Source organism: Tyto alba, unplaced genomic scaffold (assembly GCF_018691265.1).
Source record: "Tyto alba isolate M040663 unplaced genomic scaffold, T.alba_DEE_v4.0 Super-Scaffold_16, whole genome shotgun sequence".
In the NCBI taxonomy this organism is placed as follows: Eukaryota; Metazoa; Chordata; class Aves; order Strigiformes; family Tytonidae; genus Tyto; species Tyto alba.
Window position 1 is genome coordinate 11,381,931 of NW_024881278.1, and position 16,199 is coordinate 11,398,129.

The following is a 16,199-nucleotide window of genomic DNA, read 5'->3' on the forward strand; positions in this document are numbered from 1 at the left end:
TGCACTGGCACTCCTGCACAGACTGCAGCTGTGTGGTCCAGGTTTAATGTGGGTGGCTTAAGAGGACCAACACCCTATGCAGCTGTCCCTGCTATGCAGGAGTAGCCTGCAAGGAGGGAGAGCTGAAAGCAGGAACCATTTCAGTTGTCTGATCTACATCTGTCACACAATGTGTGGGCTCAGCTGGATGAACAGAGGTGACATCTTTAGAGACAGATGATAAGATTACTATATGTATTTTTTTTTCCCCTGGGACACAGAGACATCTCAACACCTCAGTAATAACTTCTGAGCCACTGCAGTTCACAGTGTGGTGTTTCACAAAAATCAAAGTCAATGATAGCCTCTGATAGATCACGTGGATGGAAGAGCTAATTGGTATCCAGTGGGGTTAATCACACCTAAATTCCCATAAGAATGCTCTCTTGGACACTAGGAAGAGTGAAGCTGTGAGCTGTGAGGCTGACAGTACAAGGCTGCTTGCATATTTACCTAGCCATTGCTGTGAGAAATGTAGTTATCTCCTTGGAAGTGAAGTGGAAATGTCATTTAAGCTCTAACCAATTCCTTACAGAATTATGCCACAAGTCATGTGTCAAGTTTATAAAATCAGATTAAAAGCATCCATATCGTGCTTTGTTCCTGTTTAACTATGTTGGTAACTGCTCTGGGAAAGTGATGCAGTGTTGAATATCTTTCTGTAGTAATTAGAAATGAGTATGAAAATGAGCTACAAAACAGGCAAGTGCTTTTATCCCAATTTTGCAGATGGAGAGCTGAAGCACTAAAGGCCAAATCTAATAAAGAATTACAGTACTGCAGCACCTACCTTGCAGTCATCTGGTGCCCATATGGGATCCAGAACACTGTTAGACACCTAGTCTCCATTTAGAGAAGCTTATATATATAGGACAGGCTCATCCTCTCTAAATAGGAACCAAAGTAGCCAACTTACTGAGAAAGAAGCAGCCTTAATTCAGTAGTCTCGGGTGTCTCTGAGCTACCCAGCTAAGAAATGCTATGATCAAGGATAGGTGTTAGACTGTACACCTTGGCTACCTCACTCAGGTTTTCAAAGAGAAGTGTTGGCTTTGAATCATCAACCATGCTTGCCTCTAGATGGGTATGCCACTACATTCCCAGTGCTCAGTAGGGTTCCCTCAGCTCTTTTAAAGTACTGGAGGAAGAAGAGGTCTTCTGTCCTTCTTCACAGTGCTTTAGTGACCTGCTATGTATTCAGGAAGACCCAAGTTTAATCTCCCCTTTCCCTTCCTTCCCACACTGAAGCTGTTCCCTGCATCAGAAATAATTTGAGAGCAAGACAAGCAGTAGGAAGGAGTTTAGCTCTGCAGTGTGCCACCTGGGGATAGTGTTCAAGGAGTATAAACATGATCTGGGTGTGAACCAGGGCCCACTTTGGTGCTTCCTGGTGAATACCCTAATTACAGTAGTATGGATATAGTCTCCTTACACACAATTTCCAAAATAATTTTCACACAGTGATGCAGCTGTAACATAGCTATGGGGATCCCCTCTTTAGTCCCTCTGGATGGAGCCAGCTCAGACACTCCTGTGAGATGGCAGACACATCTGAATCTCCTTAGGTAGGTGCAGGAACTGGACCTGGCTGTCCCAAGTTGGGTGCTTTAATGACTGTTATTCTGATGCCTGTCCAAGTTTGATAACAAGGAGCTTGAATTGCCTGTGTGTCACCTTTTTCCAGATTACAGTTCTGCCTCCTTCCCTCTGTTGTTGCCTACATCTCATTTTGAATCTGACCTTGAGTAGCTTATTTCGGTACCCAAGCAGAGTCTGCGATAGAGCAGGAAAGAGTTGAACCCAGTCTCCCAAGTCTTGATGCATCTTTGGATCTGGTTCTCTCTCTAACTGATTTAAATGAGGCTTTACCTTTTCTCACTTCTTGCCCAAGCAAATCTTCTCTTGATATTTAAACTCATGGCCAAATATTAATTGGAGATCTAGAGAAAGAAAAATGCTGTTCCCCCACAAGAGAAAATGAAAAGCACATTTAAGTGAAATCTTCCCACAGAAGTTGTTAGATGCTTTTGTTGTTTTTCTCATCTAATGCCACAGATATGATGCCAGCTCCTAACAGGCACACAGAATAACAGCTGACAGTTTTACTGGCTGATAAAACAGGATCAACACCTCAAAAGACAGACGTTTAGCTAGGGAAGCCTCTAAAATTAAAAATTCTGCAGGACATTGCAAAACACATAGGCACCCTGAGCCTCATTTAGCAAGTTCGTCTATCACTGAGACAGTGCCCAGCCTAGCAGTGGGTAAAATATTCCTGTCTGTATACACAATAGCAACATTATAAAGGTCTTAGAGGCAAATACAGCTTGAAATGACAATACTTAGGTCTTTCCAGAAGGGGGACTGATTAAACCAGATGGGGAGTATTTAGCCACAGCAGGCCAGATTCTCAGCTAATGTAAATCAGCTTCACTCCATAGATGATTTACAGCAGCTGGAACCTGTAGCTTCAAAGGATCAAGTAGCAGTCTCCTGAGCAATTGAATCTGCATAGATTTTTACCAGTAAAATTAACAAGGCTAGTGTATGTTGGGGGGAGAAGTAATCCTTAATTTAACAGAAATTGCTGAGACTTAAATACTAATTTCTCTAGTTACAGGCTCAGCAGTCTTTTCTCTTAGCTTCTTAGACCTTTTTGCCAAACCTCACAATGTAATCAATACAGAAATAACACATCTGAATGGCCTTGGATGGTAGCAAGCCATAAAAGCTTCTGAGGCTGTTAAAATGAAAATCTTCCTTTCTAAGTGGAAGGAGTTTTTAAGGACAAGACAGCAGCTGCTTTGAAATGTCGGTGAATTCTTTTTCCTTGCAATTAGTAGCAAACAATAAAGGCCTCTTTTCTGAACACTGATAGCATTTCCTTGGCTTTGGCAGCTTTTGTCTTTTCTAAATGATAATAACTGTGTGTGTTTGTTTCTGTTTAGTAGGGAACGTGTATCCCTGTAAAGCACGCTCATTCTGTGTGCTAGCTGTAGGCATGTTGTTTTGAGAAACTGTCTCAAGTCTGGGCCTCTGTAATTAGTATTTTTACTGATACATAATATAAACCTAATAGTGCTGTTATGTTGAGCTTACATGAAATTGGTAAGTAGTGAAATCTCTTACTTGCCCAGCTGCTCAGCAGTTGTCTCTGAGTCCCTCGTGCCCTGCAGAGCTTTGTGCTTCTACCAGGAATAAGGATTTGCTTTCTGTAAGTGAAGTAGAGGGACCGAGGGAAGGTTTGTTTGGCTGCTTTAGGTTATTTGTTGCTGTGTAAATGATTTCAGCCAGTGTTTGAATGGAAAATCCCCAGTGAATTGGCTTGTATCTCCCTTTGCTGGGGATAACAGGGCATTAGTTGGAACTTAAAAAGCTGAAGCCTGTTCTAAGCTCTGCCATGAACCTGGTGTGAGAGCTATGTTTACCTGATAACAATTTCAGCCAAAATCCTTTTCTCACTGAGCATAGTACCTTGCCTGCTTCAACAGGCTCAACTCTGAGCTGCAGCTGATAGGTGTTTATAATCTACAGAGTCCTGAGCTGAGGAGCATGCTCCTGCAAACACCTGGTTAGTTTCAAATGTGCCTACTTTATTTTGGGGATAGGAGGTCCTTTTTAGAGGAGCTTGCTAGATGCTTTGTTCTTACAGAATAGCTTCTATCTTCTATGGGTGGTAAAAGACTATCAGGAAGGTCAAAGTTAGATGTTTCCTTTTAAGTTAATGTTGTAATAGAGTTTACTTTGTTTTCTTCTCCTTGAGGAAATTCTTGCTTTTAGAAAGTGAGACTGTTGGAACTGGAGAGGACTATAAGCTGGTCTCTTGAAACACTTTCCACATAAAAACTCAGAGAGGATTTCTAGCTTCTGCTTTAGTGTTTCTTCTTTAGCAGGTGAGGACAAGAAGAATTTCTGCTTCAGAACTTGGCTGCTGAAGGATGAGTTGTAGGGTTTGCTGGAAAGTTCCTGCCACTATGCTTCTGGAGATGATGGTAAGCTTTCAGCTGGAGAATATTCCTGCTCTTTTAGTTAGTAATGGTACACTTCTAGTCCAATGCATTCAAGTGTGTGATTCAGCTGTCTAAAATAATGAAACAATTTTACATCTGAAGCTGTATTTTTGTGGTGTTTGGGTCATATGTTCAAGTTTTATTGCTTACCTCTCTGGAGGCTAATATTTTTGTTGTCCTTCAATTCCAGAATTTGGGGCTTTAATTAAAAGCATCAAGTAGTAAGAGATTCGCAGTAAAAACATGAAGTTGCCGTCTTGCACTTAAGGGAGAAGTAGGATTTTTCAGACTACATAAAGGCTACAAAGGTCACTCATTCAATTTGAGTAGGGTTGGGTTGTTTTGTGGGTTTTGTTTATTATCTTTTTGTTTGTTTGGTTTGGTTTTTGTTTTTCCCAACTAGAATCTCATCTAGGAAACCTAAGGGAAGTGAGGAAGTTGAAATGATTTGGAGGTGGTCGGAAAACAAAATCTGTGAAGGAAAACATCAATTTTAAACATTTAGATAAAGATAAAAAATGTATTCAGTTGATGAGTCTGGGCAAAATACTTAAGGACAGAGCAAGGCATAAAGTAGTGCAGTTTGCAAAGAAGGGAGCACAGTACCAAAGTAAATGATATGTTTCTCTACAAATTAGATTTCCATTTGTAAGGATGCATGTCACAAAACAATCACAGAGCAGAGCTAGGGATATGGTAGATCTGTCATTTGAAATATTTATATCAAAAGTGAACATTTTTTTTAAAAGGTGTGTTTCACCCCAAGTAGACCTTGAGGCAAAGATTACACATTAAATTCTCCATGTTGTGTTATGCAGGAGGTCAGACTTTATGCTTATTATGGTCTTTTAGTCTTAACATCTATCAATCTGTTTCTGTGCACTTGTAATGTTATGTGCACCAGATTTTCTCATCTCTTTGAGTAAACTAATCCAAGGGAGGGGGCTTAAGTTTCCTCTGGTTACAGCCTGTGAACTGCTTTAGGTTTTAGTACACTCTTTCATCAAAATGTGCCTCATCTGCACAAGACACAGATGTTGCAAAGAGGTGAATAGCACACACAAGAGAGGACAAAATTAAGGTTGCTTGAGTGACTTTAAATATACATTTCTATGCAAATACATGTGTTGTGGTATTCTGGGCTTTTTTCTTTTCTACTATAATCCAAACTTTGAATTCCCAGGATTTTTTGATGTTTTTTGAGAAAACTCCAGTATTGTCTTAAGGTTTTACCCTTCAGCAATAAACAGCTGTTTAGCAGCTTAGCTCTAGATTGGTGAAACTGGTTTTGTCTGGGAATTTCTTGTAGGCCTTGTCAACCAGCCTATCTTCTGCAGCACCAGCACCATTTAGCATAGAGATGGGGAGAGGGGACACTCCATTTTTCAGGTTTTCACAGTGACCGCTAATCTAGTGAGTGGGGCAAATTCAGCTGTTAGCTATGCTAGTGCAACTCCTGCTACCCAGAAATCTGGTTTTGATCTTGCTCTGCAGTTCAGACTGAAACATGCCTCCGGACCTGATAAACCACTTCTAGCAGAGACAAAGCAAGGCTGTTAACTCGGGGTGAAAGCAATGTTCAAAATAATTTCTGGCTGGCAAACCTTAATGCACGCATTGTTTTCCACTGACCAAGAGAGCGTTAGCAGTCTCCAGAGACTTTGCAAAAGCAATGACAACGGAGACAGCAGTGTCCAGAGGGAGCAGAAATGATCTTCTTGACTGCTCACCTTGGGAGACAGATGCAGTTGCTGGCTCTTCTAACCATTGAGATAAATCATAAAACAAAGGAGGAAAGGTTTTTTTGTTGTGGTGTTTTTGGTTATTTTTTTTTTTATTATTTTTTCCCGGAGGACAGCTGAGTGTCTTGTTCATCAGTATGCTGTATGAGATGTACTTTCTCTTATAAAAATGTGCTTGTTTCACTGTTCATTTATTATAAGGAATAACAGCACTCACATGCCGGTTTTCTTCTATTTGAACCTAATTTCACAAATCCCTGCAGAAAGCTAAATATACCTATTCAATTTGCACTTAGGAAGTATATTGCTGCATTTATAAATACTCTAGTCTTTTCTCTGTAATAGTACAGATATTCTACTTCTGGAATTAAAATTCATCCTAATGTTTTGTGTTTTACAAAATTTTGAGCATTCTGTCTGCTCTCAATTTCTGCCTTTTTTCTTAGTGGTAGGCCACTATCTGGACTTATTTTTAAGAGGCCCTTTGTGAGGCTGTTAAGCTACAGTGCAAATACCTATACGATTTTTCTCTTTTTTATTTTTTGGCATTTTTCTGTTGTTGTGGGGGTTTTTTTGTTTGTTTGTTTGTTTTTTATTTTTTTAAGGTGACACATAATTCTTGACCATGCTTCATAAATCCACCAAATGGCTGTTGCTTTTCCATCTGATGGCTCATCAGCTTGTCATTTTTGAGATACAGAAGAGAAAGTCTAGTTACTTAGACAGGTTTGGAAGCATGCAAGGAGCAGAGAGGGCAAAGCGCTTCCTTGGGGGATGTCAGGGAGAACTGCAAAAAGGGATTTTTAAGCCCTCAAATGGCAGCTGCTTGTTCTAGTTTTTTTTTTTTTTTTTTCTTCCCCTAGTCAGCATCAGCTTTTATCATACAGTTTTCAATAGTCCAAGTAGTTCAGTAAAATCCTCCCATGAAAAACAGGAAAACAAATGTCTTGCCACATCACATGACTCTAGCTTGCCACATTCCACGAAGGACTTTTAGTCACTTTTTTAATCCCTTTTTTCTGCCTTTTCTTCATGCTAGGATCTCCTTCTGTTCTCATGGTATAATACAAGAATTTCTACTGAGGTGGAAAATAAGTGTATTAAATTAAAACCAGACCTGCTTAAGGCACCGCTGACAATTTTTGCTTTGTCCTATACTAAAAAACACATGCATGATCACTGAATAACTATTGCAAAACTTGTCTACTTATTCAAGATTCCTGCTGTTGTATTGCATCAATGTAACTGAAAGCCTACTCAGAAGAAATGAACTGCTATGTTGGAAACTTGTGCTTTTTATTGTAAGCCCTGCAACATTGGTGTTTTCTTTGTATTTTCAGCTCATGAAGTCAGGTGATTTTGAAATTATTTTTCTGAACATATAAATATATATGCTTGTGTGTGTGTGATCACTTGCTTTTCTGTACTGGTAGAGAAAGTTATGATAATACGATTTACTTCCTAAAGTCTCAGAAGTGAGAAGGTAAGCAAGAATTCAAATGTATGTATTTTTTTAAAACAGAAGTATTTCTTTTAGATATATCTAATGATTTTTTTTTTTTTTTTTTTGATCAGTCGTGTGCCCTGTTAACATTCAGGTTTGGAAATACTTAGGCTGTGTATTGTTTCCAGTTACATCTGTGCTATACACAGAAATCTGTTATGCTGTTTTTTGATCTAGAACAATATAACTGAGCAGAAAATTCTCCCTTCAGATGGACCTCATTTTCTCAAACCCTGGCAGTGTTTAAAAGTGATCTCCACCATCTCACTTTGTTTTATATTCAGTTCAATTTGAGGTGTTTATTTTCACCCACCCCTTTATATTATTTATTGCTCCCTTGAACAAAGCAATACATATTTCTTTCTCAGCAGAGGAACAACCTGGGCTTGTTTCCAAGGCATTTTTGGAGAGAAGTAAGCCATGGCTGTTTGCAGTAGTATAGAAGAAGAGACTTTTAGCTACACCCTTATCAGGATAGGTTTGTGGTTATTAACTTAGGGTGCATCAGTGACCTGCTTAATTGAGAAATTCAAAAGGGAGAAAAAACAGGCTTCTGCTCCATTCATTCTGTAATTTCATCCAATGAACAGCTTAGAAATAAACCCAACATTGCCCAAAAAATGGCTTGAAGTTACTATAAATGCAGACAGGAATTGCTATGAATAATGTGTTCACTGGATAGATATTGTTATGAGGAAGAAAAAGCATACCATAATAGGAAGGAATAAAAGTAGTAACCTGCAGGTAATTACTTGCTATCTACAACTTATTGCCAGGATGGAAAAGAGTCTATTTTTGGTCCACATGGAGTGCTTTGTTTAGTAATTTAACCATCAGCCTTTTGATGCACATTGTATGCCTCTAGCAAGACGTTCTAGCATCCTATTTGCCTCCTTTGTTAACATAGCAGCATATCAGGTTGAATGCTTCAAGAGTGTTTCTGAAATAACTACTAAATCTTTTTCTTGGACAGGCTGCTGTAACACCTCTCTATTTAGTGTATAATACCCACTTTGAGTCGTTGCTACAAGTCTCATCATTTTATAAGCCTTCACTGGCTGTGTATGGCAATGCTTTAAGTAGATGATGTTTCAGTTAGACCTTCTTTATCAGCTTTTTTTTCCCTCTGCTGCATATAGCTTCTCTGTATGGTACATAAATATAAATTGTCACTCTGTTTTTTGTTGGTTTGTTTTTTTTTGTTTGTTTTTTTTTTTTTTTTTTTTTTCTTATCTGAAGCTTACAGAAGAAACAAGTGTCTGGAGAGCTAAAAACAATTAGATGTATGGAAAAGACTTCCATAAGACGACAGACAGAAAGGGTGAATACTGCTTAATGTAAAGACACAAGGCTATGCTAAAGCTACACTAAATAATCAATGTTAAAGGGAAGGTAAATTGTGTGCATTTTGCTTCTCTCCAAGTAATAACAAAAGGATTTAATGCATCTGTCAAATTACAATGTATTATATGTAAAAATGCAAGGTAATACCTTAGCAAAGAATGTGAATTGGGGCAACTTGTCACTGCAAGTCAGCAATGACTCTATGTCCTGCCCTCTTTTACACCATGCTGGGGGCCTGATTCATTCAAAGTTGATATTGTCATGTGCTTGCAAGGCCAGCAGTAATGGAGTAAGTACTGCAGCAGGAGTGCTATTGGGTGAGACATGGGAGGGACTTGGACTCTCTGGACAGTGGTCTGTAGTAAATGTCTGGATGGGTGGCATGTTGGAGCACCTGCATGTGGGTGCCCAAGGACTGCCCACATGTACAAACAAGTCACCACCATCCAGATCTGAGTTGCCTCTGCTTTGAAAAGCACCATGTCATTGCTGAAGTACACAGCCCCAACCATACGGAAGCATGGTGCACCTTGCTTAGTCTCCCAGCAGCCATGTGTCAAGTGATCAATGGTGCTGTTCCCAAAATTAAACTGATCCATCCTCAGTGCATAACCAGCTGTTTGGCATCACAGGCCTGGCAGCACCTGTCCCTCGTTTTGTACCAATGTGAGGAGGTGGTTTGCCAGTAACTTGAGCAAGACACCTGCACCACAGCTCTTTCCTGCAGAAGGCCCCAGCTGTGTCCAGGGACCATGCTTGCACTAGCCACTACAAGTGACCAAAAGGACAGGTAGGTTTTGAATCACTGCTGTCTGGCCATTTCCAGAGACAGACATTTTAGTATAGGCTGATTTGATCAGCAGTGACACAGTGGATACATCACTTTGATAATTCTTCAGGAAATGCTAGAATCAGACATGAAGAAACCACTGATGCCCCTTCAGTATCATAGCGGTGTGACAGCCTGGATCCACTGGAATTGCTTTGATGCATGTACTGTCAGGGAAAAGGCGAGCTCCAAATTGTCTGGGGGCAGCCATGTTCCTGTTGTTGAAAATCCTTTGATCCTGGAGTTATCCAGGTTACCAAGTCACCTACCTAGTTCTGGATGGGTGAATTGAATTTCTTTTTGCAGATCTGGTGGCAAATGCACTTACTCCAGGCTTTGTTTTATGCTGCTGCAGTGTGGTCTGTAATTATATCATGTAAGCTGTTGGTGTTGAGAGCTCTGGGCTATCCTGCTAGGGTTTTGCATGGTGAAGTGGAAAAAATAAACATGTCCTCATATTCTAGTCTCTATTGCTTTCCAGGATTTATATGCTATAGCAGGGAGCCCATGTTATGTAGAGTTTGCATTGCACTGAGGAATCTTTAATGTAGAAGCCTACAGAGACTTAGCTTTGGACACAAGAGGGTGGAATTAAAATGGCATGCACTCTGTGGGGTTTTCATTCTCACCATTATCTAAATTAAGTTTACTGTTTTCTTTCTGTCTCTTCTATTATAGGCTTAAGTGCTTAATCTAAAGCTTAAGGGCCTTAGTATGAACAAATTGAGAGAAGTCCATAAGTAAATACAGTTCTGGCTTGAAATGGGCAGTATTTAAAGGACCGAACACACAGACCTTGGACCCTGCAGTTTTCTGTCACAGGGGGGACCAAGTGGCCTGTACATGTGTGGCTCTGTGCTGCCAGCACACCCGGTGAATTTGAAGGTGGGAAGCTTGCTGGAGAGAGGTACGTCTGGTCAGTAAGCCTGGTGGTCTTGGGATCTGAGAGGAAAAAGGCCTCTGTTAGATGATGGAGAGCTAATGAAACCCATGGTTGCACTAGTCTGTTTAGGTGGCCTTGCCAATAATACATGTACAGCTTCCCAGCTTTGTTAAATTCCTTGTTAAATCCTGAGCGATAACTTCACCCTGCTCCAGAGCTGTAAATACTCTGTACTGTAAGTACTCACCTGCAGAGACCCAACAAATCCTGCTTTGCTGCTAGAGAAGAGATATCACACTCCATCGGTAGGGACTGCGGACAGGCAGACAATAGGGAGGAGCACCAACTCAGGGACATTAGCTTATTAGAAACCTTGCATTATTTTTTTTTTCCTATCAGGGCTCAAGATATCTCATATCCCAAGCTTTTAAGAAGTTGGGTTTTTTTAATTATTTTATCTTATCCTATTATATTGTTGACTACTAGTCTTCATGAATAAGCATATAATTTTGTTTATTTCAACATTATCAGCTATTTTCTGTTTTTTGTTAAGGTGCATGAAGTGTCCTGGGATTGGTCAGTCATTAATTATAATTTAATTACTGCTTGAGTCCCTGAGAAAATTAAATACAAACCACGTGCAGTTTATCTACAGAGCTGGCCTGCAAATACACACTTAGGATGATAAAACTGTGGTTTCATGCTTCCTTCTTCTTGTTAGGCTTCTCCTAGCTGAGTTCAATATATCAAGGCACCAGACACAGACCCAGGGAATGTATTAATGGCGAGATGAAGAAAATATGCCTCTGGACCACCACTGCACATGTTGATAGCACTCATTATCCCAACAGTTCCGTGTAGTTACTAGAATAAGATTGGACCCTGGAGGCTCTTATGGCTAAAGAAGCTGCCTCAGGTCCAGCAAGCTATGGAGGTGGACCAAGGGTGTGCTTCTGAGTCATCCCATGAGCTAGCCCTGCTGGCAGCACCACTGCTTTATACCTGTGCTCCATGTGGTACACTGCCTGTTTTGTACTCTGATGTGACAAATATTTGTAAACTGGAGGCACAGGTTAACTGCCTATAGGGGTCGTGAAAGGCATTCCAGAAAAATTCTTTACCAGACAGTGGCGAACTGTCATTAGAGGAAGCTAATAGAGACAAGGAACAATGCTGATGCTAATATCCATTAAAGGCATAACCTTGACAGATTCAATGGCATGAGGAAAGACACCTAAATGAAGGGTCCAGCTTCTCTGGAAATGATGCTCTAGGGCTGTGAACAAGGGAAGAGGTTTGCATGGCTGCAGAGAATTATCCCTGATGCAGTAAGACTGTGATACAGACAATATGGCCTGGTCAGTAATGTTTCATTAGACAGGGTTGGTTGAAAGAAAGCTTTATCTCATAAAATGTGACATTATGTCTTAGATTTTTTTTTTTTTTTTTCATGTGGAAATTGGGTGAAATGTAAGAGTTTCTTGTTTGTTTCTTTTCAGTTTAAGCTTTGGAAAAAAAGCTATGCTTTCTAAAATGTCACACAATTCTTCCTCAGAAAGTGTTCTTTTCAGATCTTATTGTACTTCAATTTTTCAGTTATATGTTGACCTGAAATTTAATTTAATTGAACATTTTTAAATTCACTGCATGTAGTAAGGAGTTTTTAGTTCTGAAAGAAAATGTCTATTAAAGCAGTGAAAGTACTTGATATAATAATTTTATAGGTAACCTTAACTTTTCTATAGTAAACAAAATTTGAAGTGATGATGTCTCACATATTACAACTCTGACAACTGAAAGGTTAGCAAAAAGTGGTTAAATGTTTTTTTTTCGGATCAAAATTATATTTAAGAATGCCCTCAGACTTGTCACTGTAGAAGACTGAAAAGGAACAGAGTTAGAACAAGGGACAAAGGAAGCTCTCGTCAAAAAAATATAGACACCAGTCGCCTAACCCACTCTCATCTTCTCTCATTCTGGCATTACCATAAAAGGGAAGCATCTCAGATAGCAGGTCACTGTGGCCAGCAGCTAAACTGACACAACAATTCTATCTGGGTCAATCTGGGAGGGGAAAAAAAAAATTATTTATTTTTATGCTGCTGCTGTGCGACCTGAAGTCCAGCACTGAAGGTTTAAGAAGGAAAGTGTCATAATCTACTTTATCAAGTTTTGACAGTAGTATGAAGGGGAAAGTACAGAAGAATTGTTGCTTAGGAAAAACAGTTGGGAATTGTACTGCTTATTAGAGAAAGGCAGTGTCGCAGACACTGTGCATACAGAATGGCCATGTAGGATACTTGGGAAGACTAATCCAAAGGAGAGGAGTTCATTGTTGTTCAGGAGATAATGAGATATTTTTTACCCATCTTAACTATTTGTTCTGCTGTGGAAGTGCCCCATCTTTGGCATGGCCTGAATATAGGACTTATGAAGCCTGACTTCTGGAAAGCATGTGCTCTATTGGAGCTTCTGGGGTCCACATGCTTTGATGGAGTGAGAACTGCACTACATCCACAGGTGGCCCCTCTAGCAGCACATGTTGCAGGGGTGGGCATCGTTTCTACTGGAGATTAGGAGAGGGTCAGATGGCTCTGCACCAGTGCACTGAGGACACTCATAGGTCTTAATCGTTCTGCCCATCAGGTACCCACTACCCATGGGCCAGGAGCCCCATCTGAGCCCAGATCTGACTCTACAACATATTTCTGGGACAGTTGGGGGACCAGTTGTCAGCCTGGGTGCTGGGGGATAGTTCCCAGAATGAGGGCACTGTCGCATGCTGGGGTCTCTCTGGTTTCCCTCTCATCCCCTCCTGAAGCAGCTTGCTCCTGCTGTTCACTGAACTCTCTCTTTTCATGACACCTTGTAAAACTGCATTTATAGCATGAGTTAATGAGCAGATACTGTTGATGTCTACTTCAGAAGAGCCATAGGCAGTTGAAAGTCTTCAAAATTTGTGTTTTTCCTTTTCTTTATTTCTGCATGCAAGATGTGTAAAGAAACATATTTGGATATTACAGACACAAGTAAGTTTAGAATAGATGTTAGAATTTTACAATTTTTAGAGTAATAAAGGTTTTTACCAGTCTCTCCTTTCCCAAAACCTGCCTAGTTTTAAGGGACAAATTATGGAAATTTATGAAAAGGGTTATATGATATGATGATGTGCAATGGGCTGACTCTCAAGAAGTTTCCTCCGCTTCTGTTTCTATAAATCTCAGGATGTTTGTGTTAGAGACTCTAGAGAAACACTTCTCTGGAGGGTGCTTATATTTACTGGGCACTTCTGATTTTTGAGCCTTCTTCCATCACATTAAACCCATTATCTCAAGACTTCTAGCACCCTCCTCTTCTGACGGTATTTCTGTCCTCTAGTTGCTTTCCTCCCAGGGAAGGGGAGCTGCTAGCTGCACAGATCACCCAGCTGTGCCAGCTGCACAAGAGTTAGTCTTGTCCCAGGGGCTCTTACTGCTTCTGTAGATCAAAATAAACTCTCAGCTGGGGAGAAATGGGATTCCTCACAACCGAAAACATGTGCTTTCCAGTCTGGGATCTGGCTGCTCCGTGAGACAGCATTTCCTTTGAGCCCTGGAAGGACTTAAAGCTTCGCACTTCTGACATATTTATGCATGAGAGCACTATTTTTGGTCAGTTTTAATGGCTTTCTATGATTCCCTCTGAGCTCTCTATAGCTGGTAATCACACAATTGCTTTTGCAGGCAATAGAAATATGAAAGAGCATCAATATATTTTTTAAATTATCTTCCATCAACAACTTGTGTGGATTTTTTTGTTATTTTGCATGTTTATTTGGTAGTAGGTCTCATCCATAAAATATGTAATGGTGGAGATGTTGAAGTAAAAACTTTTTTGGCACTTTGTTTAGGTAACCTACAAAATGCACCTCTAGACTTCAGAATTTTTTTTTTTCTATCAAAACCTTACCACAGGATTTTCTTGGCTTCATTCATGGGATCACATGGATTGATGAAGGGTGTTGTGGCCCTTGTCTCCCAGGCGAATGTGCACAGCTTTCCAGATAACACATCAGTGGGTGGAAAATAAGAAGGCAAAAAGAGAGTGGCTTTGAGTAAGGTCCTAGTCACACAGCTGTATGCATACTTAATATTAGAGAATGAGGAGCCTTTTCTGTATTTGCTCCTGCAGCAATACTGCAGATACCTGTGAGTGGTGTTTCTTCAGCTCTGGGCCTCCTCTTAAAAGATCTCCCTGTCATGCCTGTGCGGCCTGTTCTTGGCAGCTTAGCTTCTCCAAATATGGTACAGGCCTATGCATCAAGGACAGAGAAGAGAAGAAACTCTTGCTCTTTTCATTGTAGTCTGTAGACACTTCTCTCTGTTCTACTCTAGTTTCCAAAGTAATTTTTGGGATACTTGTCCTGGGTTGAGTGAGTGGTGGGGCTTTTTTGGTAGCAGGGGAGGGGGCTATAGGGGTGGCCCCCGTGAGAAGTTTCTCAAAGCTCTCCCAGCTCCAAATTAGCTCCACCTCTGCTCAAAAACTGAGCCTATCAGCTGCGCCTCTGCAATAACGTATTTAAGGGACGTGGTGATGATCAGTCGGACTTGTGAGGAGAAGTTGCTGCAACTGCATGAACACCAAGGTCAGTGGAGGAACGGAGGAAGAAAGGAGAGGGGAGGTGTGCCGGAGCAGAGCCCCCCCTGTATCCTGTGGTGAGACGGCAGGGCGGCCCCCCCTGCCACCCATGAAGATCTACGTTGGAGCAGACATTGATTTATGGCCTGTGGCTTCCGCCTAGTGATCAAGGTGCTGTGCTCGAAGAAGGCCGGGGTCTCGTGGGAAAAGGCAGACCCGCTGCTGTAATTCAGCGCTGGGAGGATTGCAGCATGTGGGGGTGTCCCACGCCGGAGCAGCTCGGGAAGGGCTGCAGCCTGTGGGAGGGAGTCCAGTTGGAGAAAGTTGGTGACCTACGACGGAGCAGTGTGGGGAACGCTGCGGCCAATGGGAGGGACTCGCATCAGAAGAAGTTTGTGGAGGACTGTCTCCTGTGAGAGGGGGACCACGATGGAGCAGGGGAACAAGTTCCAGAAGCTCCCCCCACCGAAGATGGAGAAAGTGGCAGCACTGACTGCACCCCCCATTACCTACCCCTGTGCCGCGGGGGGAGGAGGTAGACATATCAGGAGCAGAGCCATGGACCATTGGAAGGTGTTCTCAAGATGTGGCAATGCTTCTCACTGTCCTACTCTGTTAAGTGTTGTTAGTGTCTGTAATAAATGTATGTTCCTTTTTTTCTTCCCCTAACGAGTCTGCCTTTTGCTTGTGACCATAAAGGGTGATTTTTTTTCCCCATCCCAGTCCTATCTCAAACCCCAAGCCTGGCTCTCTGTCCCTTCTTATTGCTGGAAGAGAAGGGGGAGAGAGTGGCTGTGTGGTTTTAGGCTGACGACTAGGCTGAAACCACAACAATACTGTCAGGTGCATGAGAATGCAGGATAGAAAACCTCACTGGGAATATATGAAGCTACTTTCAGCAGAGCTTATACTGTGCATTGTGTCATTATGTACCAAACCATGCATGGGCAGGGTGGGGCAGGAGATCCCTTATTACTTGGAGTTTGTCAGGGTTAGTCCTCTCAGGAATAGTAGCAATGTTAAATTACAATACAGAAGATAGCCAGTATATGCCTCTAGGTATACCACAGCATTACTCTGTACTCTATGATATTTACTTTTTTAGACTGTAATAAAAGCTAATTTTCTTTCAACAGCTGAAGGGTCTGTGGCCATTTTCCCCTATGATGTTGTTGAAGAAAAGAATATAGCCACTACAAAGATATTTTCACATTTATTGCCAGCTTTCTTT